The following is a 14,919-nucleotide window of genomic DNA, read 5'->3' on the forward strand; positions in this document are numbered from 1 at the left end:
CTTTAGTTAAAAAATACAGATAATGGCTCCTTTAATGTTTGTTTGCACCCAACATGAAACTCATAGTAGACACCCGAGATTAATGAGATAGTAGACAGATAGTATTGATTGCTGCCCCAATATGTACCCCACAACCATTTAAAAACTCAAGTTTCAGCATTAGTTTGGACCTGACTCAGAGTCTAATAGGTGAACACGATGATAAAGTAGCATGTCATCATATTAAGCGATGCATAACGTAAGAAGACACGGAAGAGTGTGACCTCTCTTGCGGACCCGTGTAGTCCTCAAGGTCATCTTCTCAGTTGATGATGGTAATGTAGTTGTCGTGGCTGCCGGCAGCGGGGAAGAAGATCTAAGGCGGCGAAAGACAGTCTGGAGAGCGGATCCCTGCTGTGGTGAACCCTTCCTTCATTGGAGCAGCTGAGCTGGGGTGGAACACAGCACAGCAGGAGCAGGACAAACCACACAAGGTTTTCTTTGACACATATCTGTAACAGAAGTAATTGTGTAAGGGCTTGTTTGAATTTGAGGATTCTAATAATGCAGGGATAGGAAATAGACAGGAATAGGATAGGAATGCACGTGCAAAACAGAGAATTTAAAACACAGGATTTCTGCCAATCTGGGTGTTTGGTTCACAAGAATTGGAAGATCACAGGATGCAAAGAAGCATGGTGTGATTAAGTCAAACCATAAGAAAATGTACAGTTATAATGCTATTATGCTACTATCTCTTAGTCTTGTGCGTCATGAATAGGAATTTGAAAAGGAGGACAAGTGGAAATTAAAATTCCTACGGTTTTTCTTCCAAGGAGACACTAAAGGAACAAATCCTACAGTTTTCCTTTGCTCCATTCCTTTGGACCAAATTCATGAATAGTAGTACCGTAGGAAACTTTCCAATTCCTATGTTTTTCCTTCACTTTTCCTTTCAAGCACTGGCGATTCTAGTAGGCAGGCTTGAGCAAGGAAAAACCTACACTCAAAAAATGTTTTTGTGCTACTTCTACTACTTTGGACCCAGGCCACTGCCCTACTAGCTCAACTCCCAGGCCCATCGACAAATCACAGCTCAAACGCGCAGAGATAAATAATGATGGCATTCAAAAGAGTCCATCACGGATAGCTAAGTTGCCTGGTACCTCACTGCTTGTCATATAGTAGGATAAAATAATTGTATTTCACGTTATTACGTGTGCTCAGTGGACAATATATATAACATGTAGAGTAAAAAAGAGATGCAATAAGTGTACAACCTCTTTGCCGAAGCCATGTCGATCTCAGCGTGATTGGGTTGGTCGGTGAGGATGCTCGGCTGACTTGGCTGTTGGAGGAGGGGAAGAAGATCTTAGGCGTCTGGAGATGGAGCCCGGGGTACTGCTCCGCTGTGACGGAGGGTTTCGTCGTTGGAGCAGCTCCATTGAGTTGTACGGCGCCGAGGCTAAAGCAGGACAAGAGAGACAACGTTAACCTGAGTGGAATTCTAATAGCATCTCTAATAGGTGACGTAAAAAACACAACCACAAAGTGCTAGATGTAAAATACATCAGCCGCTCATCTCTGAACTTAACTGTCGAAACTGAATTTAACTGTTGAAACTGAACTTAACTGTCGAAACTAAATTTTGTTGTCGAAACTGAATTTTACTGTCGAAACTGAACGCACTAGTAGCAGTAAAGCAGTAGCAGCAGCGCGTGCGAGAGCCGGGGCAGCTGGTCGTGTAGCAGCATCAGCATGAGGCTACACGTCAGTCGACTGACTTTTTTTATCTCTGGTCAGTCGATTTTCCAGCCGTTGGATACGAAATCAAGGGCCTGCAGTTCATCTTCAACCTCCACTCCCCTGAGCCGCCAGCCACCACCGGCCAAACCGCCGACCCCCGCCGCCTGCGGCTGGCGGTGTGCCGCCCCGCCCGCCCCGAAACCACTCCCCACCGCCGGTCCGCCGCTGCCCCGGTCATCCCTCTAGGCCCCCCCGTGCCGAGCTTTTTCTCCGGCAATCCCCACGCCACCGCCCCACCACCGTCGGCAACCACCGACCCCACCTAGAACCCTAAGATAGATAGTGGGGTACCTCTCCGGCGAGCCCCCTCCCCGCTGCGGCTGGTTCTTCCTTAACTCCGGCAAGCCCCCCACCCCCTGAAAATCGACTAACCCAAAAGTCGATTCAGTCGACTGTAGTGTAGCCAATCGGAGCAGGATCGCAAGCAAGAGCAAGAGCGAGAGCAGCAGCGCGAGCAAGAGCAAGAGCAATAGCAAGAGCAGACTAGGGAGGGGACCGAGAGCAAGAGCAGAGCAGCAGCGCGAGCGAGAGCTAAAGCAGCAGCAGCTCCTACTGATGTGGACGTCGCCGTCGAGGGAGCGACGCCGTGGAGGAAGTGGCCGGCGACGCCGCCGTGGATGGAGTCATGCCATGTCGGCTCGGGACCGAGCGCCGGCAGCACCGTGAGATCGAATCAAGATGAAAATGCGTTGATTAGTGTACAACCTCTTTGGTGGCACCGATTAGGCCTCAACTTCATCCGAGGAAACGGTGATGATGATGCTCTTCCGGTGGTGCAGGTGAAGACGGCGGTGTGGGAATGGAGGTGGCGCGAAAGATGAGGGGAACGTCGGGGCATCTCCTTGGAGGTGGAGGACTGGGTGGCTGAACCGGCTAGACGACGAGATCAACGATGGATCCTCATCCGGTACGGTGGATAAGGGATGTCAAGGTGTTGCTGTGGACGACATCGTCGGGGAAGAGGCTCCGGCTGGGTTGCAGACGGAGGAGGGTGTGGGGCTTCACGGGTTTTCGCGGCCTCGGTGTACGAATGGATGGGTTGATGGGATGGGAGTGGGGAACCATGGCTTCGGGACGCGCTTGTCTGAAATGTGGGGTAAGTTATGAAACTACCCCCACCGATTTGAGCTAGGCGGTTCTTACGGTTCAAGGGTATCACGGGCATTTCGCGTGTCGGGATTTCGCAGGAGGTAGGAGTTTTCGCGCGCGTTGTAATTTTGGGATAGCAAGGCGCGGGTTGAGATGGAGGGAGTTTTCGAAGCACAACGAGACAAAGATATATCTTAAATATTTCAGGGTAACAAGGCGCGGGTTGAATAGGCGGGAGTTTCGAAGCACGATAGACAGAGATGCTAGCTTAAAATTTCGGCATACCAAGGCGCAGCTTGAAATTTTGGGAGAACAAGCTTAACGTGTACCAAAAAAAGACAATTCGCACCTCATCTCTAGAGAGAGCCACATCCAGTTTTACTATATTACTAGAAATGCATTGAAATACAACAAGAAAAACTAAAAAAATCGGGACAACAAACATAACGTGCACAGTGATACGTCTCCAACGTATCTATAATTTTTGATTGTTCCATGCTGTTTTATTATCAATCATGGATGTTTTATAATCATTTTATAGTCATTTTTTGGGTACTAACCTATTGACATAGTGCCAAGTGCTAGTTGCTGTTTTTTTCCATGTTTTTTACATCACAGGAAATCAATATCAGACGAAGTCCAAATGCCACGAAACTCCAAGATGATTTTTTATGGGCCAGAAGGAAGAAGTCGGGCCCTGGTTGCACCTGGGGGGGAGTCCCGAGGAGGGCACAATCCACCAGGGCGTGCCAGGAGGCCCTATCACCCCCTGGTGGGTTGTGCCCACTTCGGGTGCCCCCGGACCGCATCTTTGCTCTATAAATACCCCAATATTCCAGAAACCCTAGGGGAATCGAAGAAATATTCATCCAGCCGCCACAGAGTCCAGAACAACCAGATCCAATCTAGACACCATCACGGAGGGGTTCACCACTTCCATTAGTGCCTCTCCGATGATGCGTGAGTAGTTATTTGTAGACCTTCGGGTCTGTAGTTAGTAGCTAGATGGCTTTCTCTCTCTCTCTCTCTCTCGCTGAATTCTCAATACAATGGTCTCTTGGAGATCCATATGATGTAACACTTTTTGCGGTGTGTTTGTTGGGTTCTGATGAACTTCGAGTTTATGATCAGTCATATCTTTTTATATCCATGAAAGTTATTTTGAGTTTCTTTGATCTCTTATATGCATGATCTCGTATAGCCTCGTATTTCTTCTCCGATATTTGGGGTTTTGTTTGGCCAACTTGATCTATTTATGTTGCAATGGGAATAGGTGCCCGGTAGTGGGTTCGATCTTACGGTGCTTGATCCCAATGACAGAAAGGGAACCGGCACGTATGTATCGTTGCTACTAAGGATAAAACTATGGGATCTATATCTACCGCCATAGATAAACGGATCTTGTCTACATCACGTCATCGTTCTTATTGCATTACTCCATTTTTTCATGAACTTAATCCACTAGATGCATGCTAGATAGCGGTCGATGTGTGGAGTAATAGTAGTAGATGCAGGCAGGAGTCGGTGTACTAATCTTGGACGTGATGCCTATGTAATGATCATTGCCTGGATATCGTCATAATTATTTGAAGTTCTATCAATTGCCCAGCAGTAATTTGTTTACCCACCGTTTGCTATCTTTCTCGAGAGAAGCCACTAGTGAAATCTACGGCCCCCGGGTCTTCTTTCTCATATATTTGCTTTGCGGTCTATTTTATTTGCACTTTTTATTCAGATCTACTAAACCAAAAAATACAAAAGTACATTGCTGCACTTTATTTTATTTGCGATCTATTTATTCAATCTATTGCAACTTTCTCCCGTAAACACGCAATTTCTGGCGCCGTACCCCGAAAGGGATTGACAACCCCTTTAACACGTCGGGTTGCGAGGTGTTGTTATTTGTGTCCAGGGGCTGTTTACGTTGTGTTGCTTGGTTCTCCTACTGGTTCGATAAGCTTGGTTTCATATCCTAGGGAAATACCTACCGCCGTTGTGTTGAATCATCCCTTCCTCTTCGGGGAAATACCGACGTAGCTTCAAGCGACATCAAAAGGAATTTCTGGTGCCGTTGCCATGGAGGATCTTCAACATATACCAGGTTCCTAATCGCAAATCTCATCTCCTTGTAATTTACATTATTTTCCATTTGCCTCTCGTTTTCCTCTCCCCCACTTCACAAAAATTTGCCGTTTTATTCGCCTCTCTTTTTCGTTCGCCGTTTTCTCGTTAGATCTCATGTTTTCTTGTGTTGCCATGTTGTAAGTGCATCTAGTGCCCCTTAGTGATTTTGGTGTATTGAAGACTTATAGTTTAAGGGACTAATGTGTTTGTGAGTGTACACAGGTCTATAAGTCTATGAGAGTTTGATATTACAGAGAAAGTCGACCCCTAAAAATGAAGTTCCTCACCTGAAGACTTTGAAGACTTAGTGTGAATAAATTAACGAAGAATTTGGTTCTCAGAGCCCTACGACAATCAATGAAGACTTAGTGTACACATGAAGAAACGTTTTTCTTCAATCAATGAAGACTTAGTGTGAATAAATTAACGAAGAATTTGATTCTCAGAGCCCTACGACAATTGTACACGGTGTCTGAAATCATCATTCTTATACGGTGGGTCACGCCACCACCAAAAGTTGAAAATCTTCAATTTGAGTTTTTCCTCATTTTTGAAATTCCTCAGTTGTTCAATTTTCTTCAACTTTGCATTGTCTTCACTATTTCCGTTGTTTTTCTTCATTGGCTATATATATATATATATATATATATATATATATATATATGAGTTTATGTCCTCTACAGCATTCACTTATTTCTATATCTTCAAGTTGCTTTTTCTGCTAAGTGAATGTGATCGGACCCTTCCCCCTCTATGCTAAACTCAACCCAATCTATTCACGAATTCTTCATGTGCGTTCTATTTGAAACTCGTTCAAAATCTTCACTGTGTCCTTGTCAGCTAAAGAATCTGCTAACGGAACTTTTAACTTATCTTATCAAAATTTTCGGCTTTGCCGCTCAAACCGTTCCGCATCCCACGAAAATACTTATCTATTCACCCACGATCTCACACGATCACCACCTCTCAGTACGTGGGTGACACATGTCAAGCTAATGAGAAGGGTGAGGGGCACGTTCGTCCAATTTCTTCGGGCGAACAGTTTTTCACCGTGGCTATATATACCCCTCCCCTTCTTCACTTCACTTTTACTCCGCTCGATCTCTCTCCTGCTCGAGCTTCTCAAACCCTAGCGCCGCCGCTACTTCATCGTCGCCGGTGAGGAAGAGCTTCACTGCCTCGACCTCGTCGCTGTCGTACTCGCGCCGGCTGCGGATTTCTTCACTCCGCCGCCGCTGTAGCTGTCTTCCTCTGCCGAGTTAGGGCGTGGAAGATCTGAACTGACGAACTTCACTTTTATACTTCCCAGTTCGTCGTGTTCTTCGTCAAGGGTAATTAAAAGTTACTTTTACTGCCCTCTTTGATTCGAATGATTTCTACAAAATCTTCAAAGGTGTTTTTTCTTCAAATCCTCACACACCTCACACCTCACATGTCATCTGTTCTTGATCCGTTTCTCTAAGCAATATTTTTCTTCAAGATTCCTCAATTGTGTGGATTTTTGATCTGTACAACTTTGGAACCTAAGACAAAGAACGCTTAGTGAAATTCTTCAAGACTCATCTGGTCAAATTCCTCAAACTTGTTCTTTTTGAAAAACCTCTAAGAACGCATATGACCTCTCAAAATTCCTCGCAACTATACTCTATTCACAGGTACACATGTCCGCTGCTGAATCACTAGGTTCTCATCAACTTAACTCATTTGCAGTGTTCCTCGAAGAAAAGTTGCACACCTCTTCAGAAAATTCAGTTGTTCATATTCCTCATCTGAAGAAAATGGCTGACGGTAAGAAGCCACAGAAAGGAGGAAAGAGGCCTGAGGTCAGCACATCGTTTGAAATCCCTGATGACATTTATGCTAGGTACTGCACACCCCCTGAGGAGGACAAAAATCAGCGCAAGGTGCGCATTCAAAAGATTGAGAGGAGATGGGCAAGAGAGTGGCGGGAGTACAGATATGTTACTCCCAAATACATGAAGAAATTCGCTGTTACCCCTCCATGCTCAAGACCTCCATTGGCACCTGGCCAAGTAGCTGATCCCACCAGCCTCAAGCGCGGTGAGGACTATCCTGAAGAATGGGCCAAACGCCAGGCCAAATTGGCCAAACAGGCAAAAGAAGCAGTGAGGAAATTTAATGAAGACTCTGCTGCTGCTGCTACCACTGCTGAGGCCTCTGCAAGCAAGCCGAAGAAGGCCATGGCAAAGAAGCCTGCTCATAAGCCAAGTGCTTCACCCTCAATGCCCTCACGGCCAAGTTCCTCAGCAATGCCCTCACGGCCAGATTCTTCAAAGCCCTCACGGCCAACTCCTCAAGCTGCTCCCGCTCCTCCAAAGTCCTCAGCTCCTCCGCCAAAGTCCTCAGCTGCTCCGACCAAATCCTCTGCACCTGTGCATCTCACCACGTTCCAAAGGACAACCGGCATCTCTATTGCCTCAGGAGCTTCTGCTAGTTCCTCAGCTGCACCAAATTCTTCAACTGGCCCCTCTCTGCTGAAGACAAAGGCCACTGTTGGACGTGGCTCTCGACCAAGTCCTCACAAGAAGTAGGTCGCCTTCCAAGTGTCGTCTGATGAAGACGAAGCTGATGATGAGGAACTTGCCGAAATCATCAGAGACAGACAGCTCAGGGCCGCTAGAGCCAAAGGCACAAATGTGCCTCTACTTTTGGATCCAAAGTTGATCCTTGACTACATTGATCTCTGGCACAAGAACCCCAACACTCCTATGCCTGATTTCAAGCTGACTCCTGGCCAAAGTCATATGCTGATTGCCTTCATCCAAAAAGAAAAATGGAAGTTTGAAAAGGCCAGGCAGATGAGGAAAGCACAGTACAAGAAGGAGCGCTTCCTGAAGAAAAACGTTGTCTCTATGACAACTGAAGAACTTGTCACTATTCAATCAGAGATCAAGAAACTCAATGATGAATTTGACGTATACCATGCTGACTGGCTTGGAGCCAAAGTTAGGTTTGTGAAATTGACTGAAAAGTTCACTTCCAATGTTGCAGCCCCAACGCAACAAGAAAATCCTCAGGCTGAAGCATCTGCTCAGCCGACCGAATAAAATGCCAGCACCGCTGATGACATTCAGGCTGCTGAAGAAACTCAAAGTACCAGGGCTGACGACTGCATTCCAGCCGCTGAAGAAATTGCCAGGGCAACCACTAGTGTTGCGTCTGAAGAAAATGACAGGACAGCTGAAGCTTCAATGGTTGTGCCTGAAGAAAATGAAGGAGTCAGGGCAACTGCATCAGTTGTGCCTGAAGAAATTAAACCAAATTCCTCTGCTCCTCCTGCACCTACCCCAACTCCAATCCTTCCATCTGCATCAGATGTGAAGAAGACCAAGGCTGCAGAGTGTGCAGCGGTGAAGAAAAGGAAGGCATCAACTTCATCAGATTCTTCAGCTCCGAAGAAGATGAAGCCATTGACGAGCTCATTCGACAACCCAATTGATGTTGTTCCTATCACAACCATGCCATCAAAGGACCTTGTTCCTTTTGATGAAGAATATGTAATTCCAAGTGAATCTGATGATGACATTCCTTCTGCTGCTTCGTCAGAGCAGTTGGATGAAGAAATTGAAGCGGATGCAATCCCTTCAACCCCACAAGTCTCATCGCCCATGCCTCAGTTCACTGCTGAAGAGGCTGACATTGAAGAACAAGAAGAAGATGAAGATGTGGATATTGGGTGTACAACACCAGTGCTGAATGATGCCTTTTGGGAAAGTCAGGACCCCAACTCTCCTCTGTTCACACCACTTCAACAAATTCCTCAGTCCCCTGTCAACACTGAAGTACAAATGGGATCTGAAGAACCTCGTGCAACTCCTTCTGTACATGAAGAGATTCAAGCCACTAGTGCTGAAGAAAATGTAAATGAAGAATTGAAGACCCATGCTGCCACTGAAGAAGAAGCTGAAATTCCTCAGCCTGTGGAACCTGAGATTGCAATTCCTGAGGTAGTAATGCAATTAACTGATACTCCTCAGCCCAAGCCAAAGGATCCATTCTCGAAGAAACAAAAATTCAAGGCTGATGACTTCTTCGGCGAGCACATGTTCTTCCCTGATTATAATCCTTATGACTCTGCTCGTCTTAGAAGGAAGCGCTTCTGGACTGCCAGCCAGGCCAATTTCTATTCTTCACTGCTCTTCAACAAGGACAAAGTCTTCGACCACGAGCATATTCCTCACGTGGACATGGAATCACTACCTTGCTTCACCCCTGTCCTCAGTGTGCTTCATGACGCAGGCCTCCTCAACTTTTGCTCTGACATTGTTGATTGGAATGAAGAACTTATTCTTCAGTTCTATGCAACGCTGCACATCATAGGAGATGCTGACGATGTGAATACCTGGGTTCTGGACTGGATGACCAAAAACACTCATTATAATGCACCGGCCTCTGAATTACTTCACGCCCTGCCCATCAGTCCACCCCTTGAAGGAGCTCGCTGCCTGTACCAAGAGCCTGAACTCACTGCTCACTATATGCAAGTGCTAATGAAGCCTCTGAAGCCCGGTCAAGCCCCAAGGACAAAAATCCTCGTGAAGGAATTGCTCTATGTGCCCAGAACTGTCTATCGCATTCTGACGAAGACAATGAGTCCTATCAAGGGCCACGACTCGTCTGATGAAGAAGTCGTTGGCATCATGAAGAATCTGCTATTCAACATCGTGCATGGCATCCCTGTCAACTATCACAATTTCTTCATGAGGACTCTGGCAAACGTCGCACTCTCTCCGTTTGAGCTGAAGCCTTATGCTCCTTGGATTATGAGATTCCTCAGAACAAGGTCTTCACTCAACTACAAAGCTGATTTTCAGAATCACCTCAGCTACTTGCCCCCAATTGAAGTCCTCAAGCGGACATATTCCTCAACTGTTGAAAAGGGCAAAGAACCTGCTGTCATTGATGAAGGCATTCGTCCATTGGATGGTCAGTTTCGCAAAGCTGCATCTTATTCCACCAATGATGACTTTGCCACTCATGATTCTGCTGCTAAAGCATCCAAGCCAAATCCTCAAGTCACAGCTCCAAGAGTGATGACTGACCGCGAGCTTCTGCTTAGTCTTCACCAGAAGGTGGATTGAAACCATAAATGGGTTAAGCGTCAGTTTGGTTCTATTCTTCACAACATGACTGCTACACATAATGCAGTGAAGAAAAACCATTACTACCTCCATGAAGTCTTCGGTCGCACTTGGGCTATTCTGTCACATGTATATGGTGAAGAAGATCTGAAGCAAATGGGTCTCAAGGAGGACTTTGACTGGTCTGCACCTCCATCGAAGAAATACAAGAAGGTCAAGGTTCCTTCCTTGGTGGCCAGCTCATATTCTTCATCGCGCGAAACCGACGAGCATGAAGACTTGGACGACACTGCGGTAGGCCCTACTACGACAAACAACCCCAACAACGTTGGCGCTACTCCATCAACATGATATTCTTCAGGGGCGTTAGTCCACATTTTCGATCCTTTTGGTCATTCGATGACAAAGGGGGAGAAATTTGAGTTAGTCTTCAAGCGGGTCTATCCTATGTGGGCGTTTTTTTGCGAAGTTACAACTCTCGTTCTTCTGATCACTTTGCTGGATCGAGTTGTAAACTTAAACTCTATGGTGGCCTGATACTTTTGCAGTGTTTTTCTGCATGCTTATTCCTCATTAATGTTAATGCACGCATGCTGAATTTCATCAGTCACCATATTTCATCATGCATTTCAAATTCTTCATATTATATGTCAAATGCGTGTATGAATTACAAGATATAGGGGGAGATCTCCATGATTCTACTCTTCAAGTGTGCATTGCTTCAAAAGCAAATTCCTCACTATGCACATCTTCAGGGGGAGTTCTTCTATATCTTGCAATCAAATTCCTCAATATCAGTATTTACACTTCATATGTTTATCCCCATTGAAAACTTAACCTATATTGTCATCAATCACCAAAAGGGGGAGATTGTAAGTGCATCTAGTGCCCCTTAGTGATTTTGGTGTATTGAAGACTTATAGGTTAAGGGACTAATGTGTTTGTGAGTGTACACAGGTCTATAAGTCTATGAGGAGTTTGATATTTACAGAGAAAGTCGACCCCTAAAAATGAAGTTCTTCAACTGAAGACTTTCTGAAGACTTTGATAGTGAAGAAATTGGTGTGACCCTGAAGACTTGGTATTCATTCGAGGAACATGAAGCGTGAAGACTTTTGTTTTCTTAGTTTCATTTTCTCTTTCTTGAGTCATAGGAAACACCGTACTGTTAAAGGGGGTCGAGGAAATACTAAGGAAAAATTTCCAAGCGATGCTCAACTCAAAATCCTACACCTACCAATCCCTTCGAGTGAAGCCATTGGAAATCTCATGCAGTTCAGTCATATTGTTCAGTGACAGAGACGAAGTTCTTCTGGTCTCTGAGGAATTTGTTCTGACTGAGGAGTTAGGAATTCGCCAGTGCGATTTGCCTACACCGTGAGGAACATGATAGCCCTGAGGAATTTGAGCCTAAAATATCCAACCGTTGTTGTGCTACGTGCCAGCTGTCCCAAAATATCTACCCACCTAACGGTCATATCATTGAAGGGCATTTATGTCTTATCATGTCGGGGTGCTCCCTAGGCTATAAATAGTCGCCCCTACAACCCCTAGTTGGTTGGCTGCTCCGAGAGAAACTGACACCTGTCAATTGAGAGCATCCCATCCTCCGAGGACTTTGAGCGAAAATCATCAAGTGAGGAAACCCAAACCCAAACACCTACAAACCCAAAGTGATTGAGCATCACTGAAGAGATTGATCCTGTGTGGATCCGACGCTTGTTACCTTTGAAGACTGTGCTTCTTCCAGACGGTTAGGCGTCATGGTCTAGAGCATCCAAGAGGAATTGTGGATCGCCGAGTGACCGAGTTTGTGAAGGTTTGGAAGTCACCTGAAGACTTACCACGAGTGATTGGGCGAGGTTTGTGTGACCTTAGCTCAAGGAGAATACGGTGAGGACTGTGTGTCCTCAGGTTTAAATACCTAGCCATTCCAACCAGACGTACAACTGAGACAACAGTTGGAACTGGTCTACCACATCATTGTCTTCACCAAGCTTACTGGTTCTATTTCCTCAACTCTTTCATTTCCTCATAATTGTGTTGTGCACTTGTTCATATCTGTCTTTGAAGACTTTGACTGAAGACTTTCTCAATTTCCTCAGTTCAATTTCTTCAGTCTGTTTGTCTTCATCCTGTTTATCCTGTGTTTACGCTTTGTGTACTCTGTGCTTGTCTTCATTTCATCATGATGACCATGCTTGTGTTCTGTTATGTTTACATCTGAGTACTTATTCCGTTGCAAGTAGTTCTTCGCTTAGGAATTTCCTCACCCTGAAATTCCTCATTGAAGAATTCATAAAAATCGCCTATTCACCCCCCCTCTAGTCGATATAACACAGTTTCACATGTGTCCTCTATTTGCTTGCATCTTCGCTTGCTTAAAATTCATTGATATGGATCCTCATCCACTTGCTAATCTTTTTAAGAGATCCAATTATCATGAACCAATTGCTAGTGATTTGAGTGCACTAGATTATCTCTATGAAGTTTTGCTTGAGATTCGTGAATCTAAAAATTGTGATGAAGAAATTTGTAAAGTGATTCATGATAGCTCCTTGAATGAAAAACATGATTGCAATGATTTTACTATAAATTCTATTAATGTCAATAGTGCCAATAATATGCAAAACCCCAAGCTTGGGGATGCTAGTTTTGCTATGTCCACTACTTATTGTAATGATCATGATTGGGGTGATTCTTCTTATGATCTTGAAAATTTATTTAAGCCTCATGATGAATATGCTATTTGCAATAATGATGAAAGTGGGTTTGGAGAGGTCATGACTTTAGTTGATGTTAATCCCACTATCTTGGAAGACTATAAAACTTTTATGCATGTGGATCATGAAGAGAAAATTTTACATGATAGATATATTATTGAATTTGATCATGATCCTACATATAATTATCATGAGAGAGGAAAATATGGTTGTAGAAATTTTCATGTTATTAAATTTCCTCTCATTGTGTTGAGATTGTCAATGTTTTATTCCTCTCCTTTGCATACACTAGATGTTTCTTGTTTTGATAATTTGTTTTCCTATAAAATTCCTATGCCTAGGAAGTATCTTAGACTTAAATGTGTTTGTCACATGTTTCACGATTCTCTCTTTGTGTTTCGATTATTATCTGTTGTGTGAGCATCATTGAAATATTATGCCTAGCTAAGGGCGTAAAACTATAGCGCTTGTTGGGAGGCAACCCAATGAATAAAATTTATTTTTGCTTTTTTTGCTGTCTACTTTGTGTGTTTGCACAATTATGCTACTGGTATGATTGTTTTTTTTGTGTTTTAATTAGTTTTGTGCCAAGTAAAGCCTTTACGATCTTCTAGGGTGATAGTTATTTGATCTTGCTGAAAAAGACATAAACTTTGTGCTCAGGAAAATAATTTTCATAAATCACAAAAAAGCGCTTTTGCCCTGATTCTTTTTGCAGAAGATTAATATACAAATTACCCTGGTCATCCTAATTTTTTAGAATTTTTGGAGTTCAAGAAGTATTCGCAAAAGTCAGATTGCTACAGACTGTTCTGTTTTGTTAGATTCTGTTTTCTTCGTGTTGTGTGCTTATTTTGATGGCTCTATGGTTTTCTTTGATGAGTTTTTGCCATAGAAAAGTTGGAATGCAGTAGATATAATAATAAAATAAAATATGAATTGGTTTGATACAACACTCATAGTAGTGGTTACCTTTCTTATACTAATGGACCTCACGAAGGATTTGTTGAGTTTTGTGTGATTGAAGTTTTCAAGTTTTGGGTTATCTTACGATGGATGAGGGAAGGATGTAAGAGCCTAAGCTTGGGGATGCCCTGGCATCCCAAGCTATTATCCAAGAATGAGCAACCAACTAAGCTTGGGGATGCCCCTGAGTGGCATCCCCGCTTTCTTCCAACAATTATTGGTATTTTACTCAAGACTATATTTTTATTCATCACATGATATGTGTTTTGCTTGGAGCGTCTTGTATGATATGTGTCTTTGCTTGTTTTATTTTGTGTTTTAAGTCATCAATCCTTGCTGGACGCACCTATTTGAGAGAGCCAAAGTTATATCATGACTTGTTAGAATTGCTCTCTATGCTTCACTTAAATCTTTTATGAGCTAGGACTTGCTCTAGTGCTTCACTTATATCTTTTTGAGCATGGTGTGCTTTGTTATTTTTGAAGAAATGCTCTCTTGCTTCACTTAGATTTATTTGAGAGTTAGTAAAATTTTGAAGAAATTCTCTCTTGCTTCACTTAAATTATTTTGAGAGAAAGAGAATTTGGTATGCTCATGATCTTCACTTATATTTGTTTGAGCTTATGAAAAGCAACACATGAAAATTAGTCCCAAAGTGATAGATATCCAAGAAGGATAAATAAAAAAATGTCATGAAGATCATTGGACAAAATAATCTTGATTCTTAGTAATAGTTTTGAGATATGATGATGTGATATGTGAGTTATGTTGATGAGTAATTGTGCTCTAGTAAGAATATTGGTGTTAAGGTTTGTGATTCCCTATGCATGCACGAAAGTAAATAATCATGCAGTGAAAATTATATTCTACTTGTGGTGCATTATTCAGTGTTAATTATGCCTAATGCTTGCCTATGAGATTATTCGTTTCTTGGTTGGTCGCTTCTCAATCTTTTTGCTAGCCTTCATTTTGCACCAAGTATGATCTCTACTTGTGCATCCAAAATCCTTTAAACCAGCTTTGCCACATGAGTCCACTATATCTACCTATATGTGGTATTCTTTTGCCCTTCTAAGCAAATTTTCATGTGCCATCTCTAATTTTCAAAATAAACTTCTCTTTTGTGTGTT

This window comes from Triticum aestivum, chromosome 4D, assembly GCF_018294505.1.
Source record: "Triticum aestivum cultivar Chinese Spring chromosome 4D, IWGSC CS RefSeq v2.1, whole genome shotgun sequence".
Lineage (NCBI taxonomy): Eukaryota > Viridiplantae > Streptophyta > Magnoliopsida > Poales > Poaceae > Triticum > Triticum aestivum.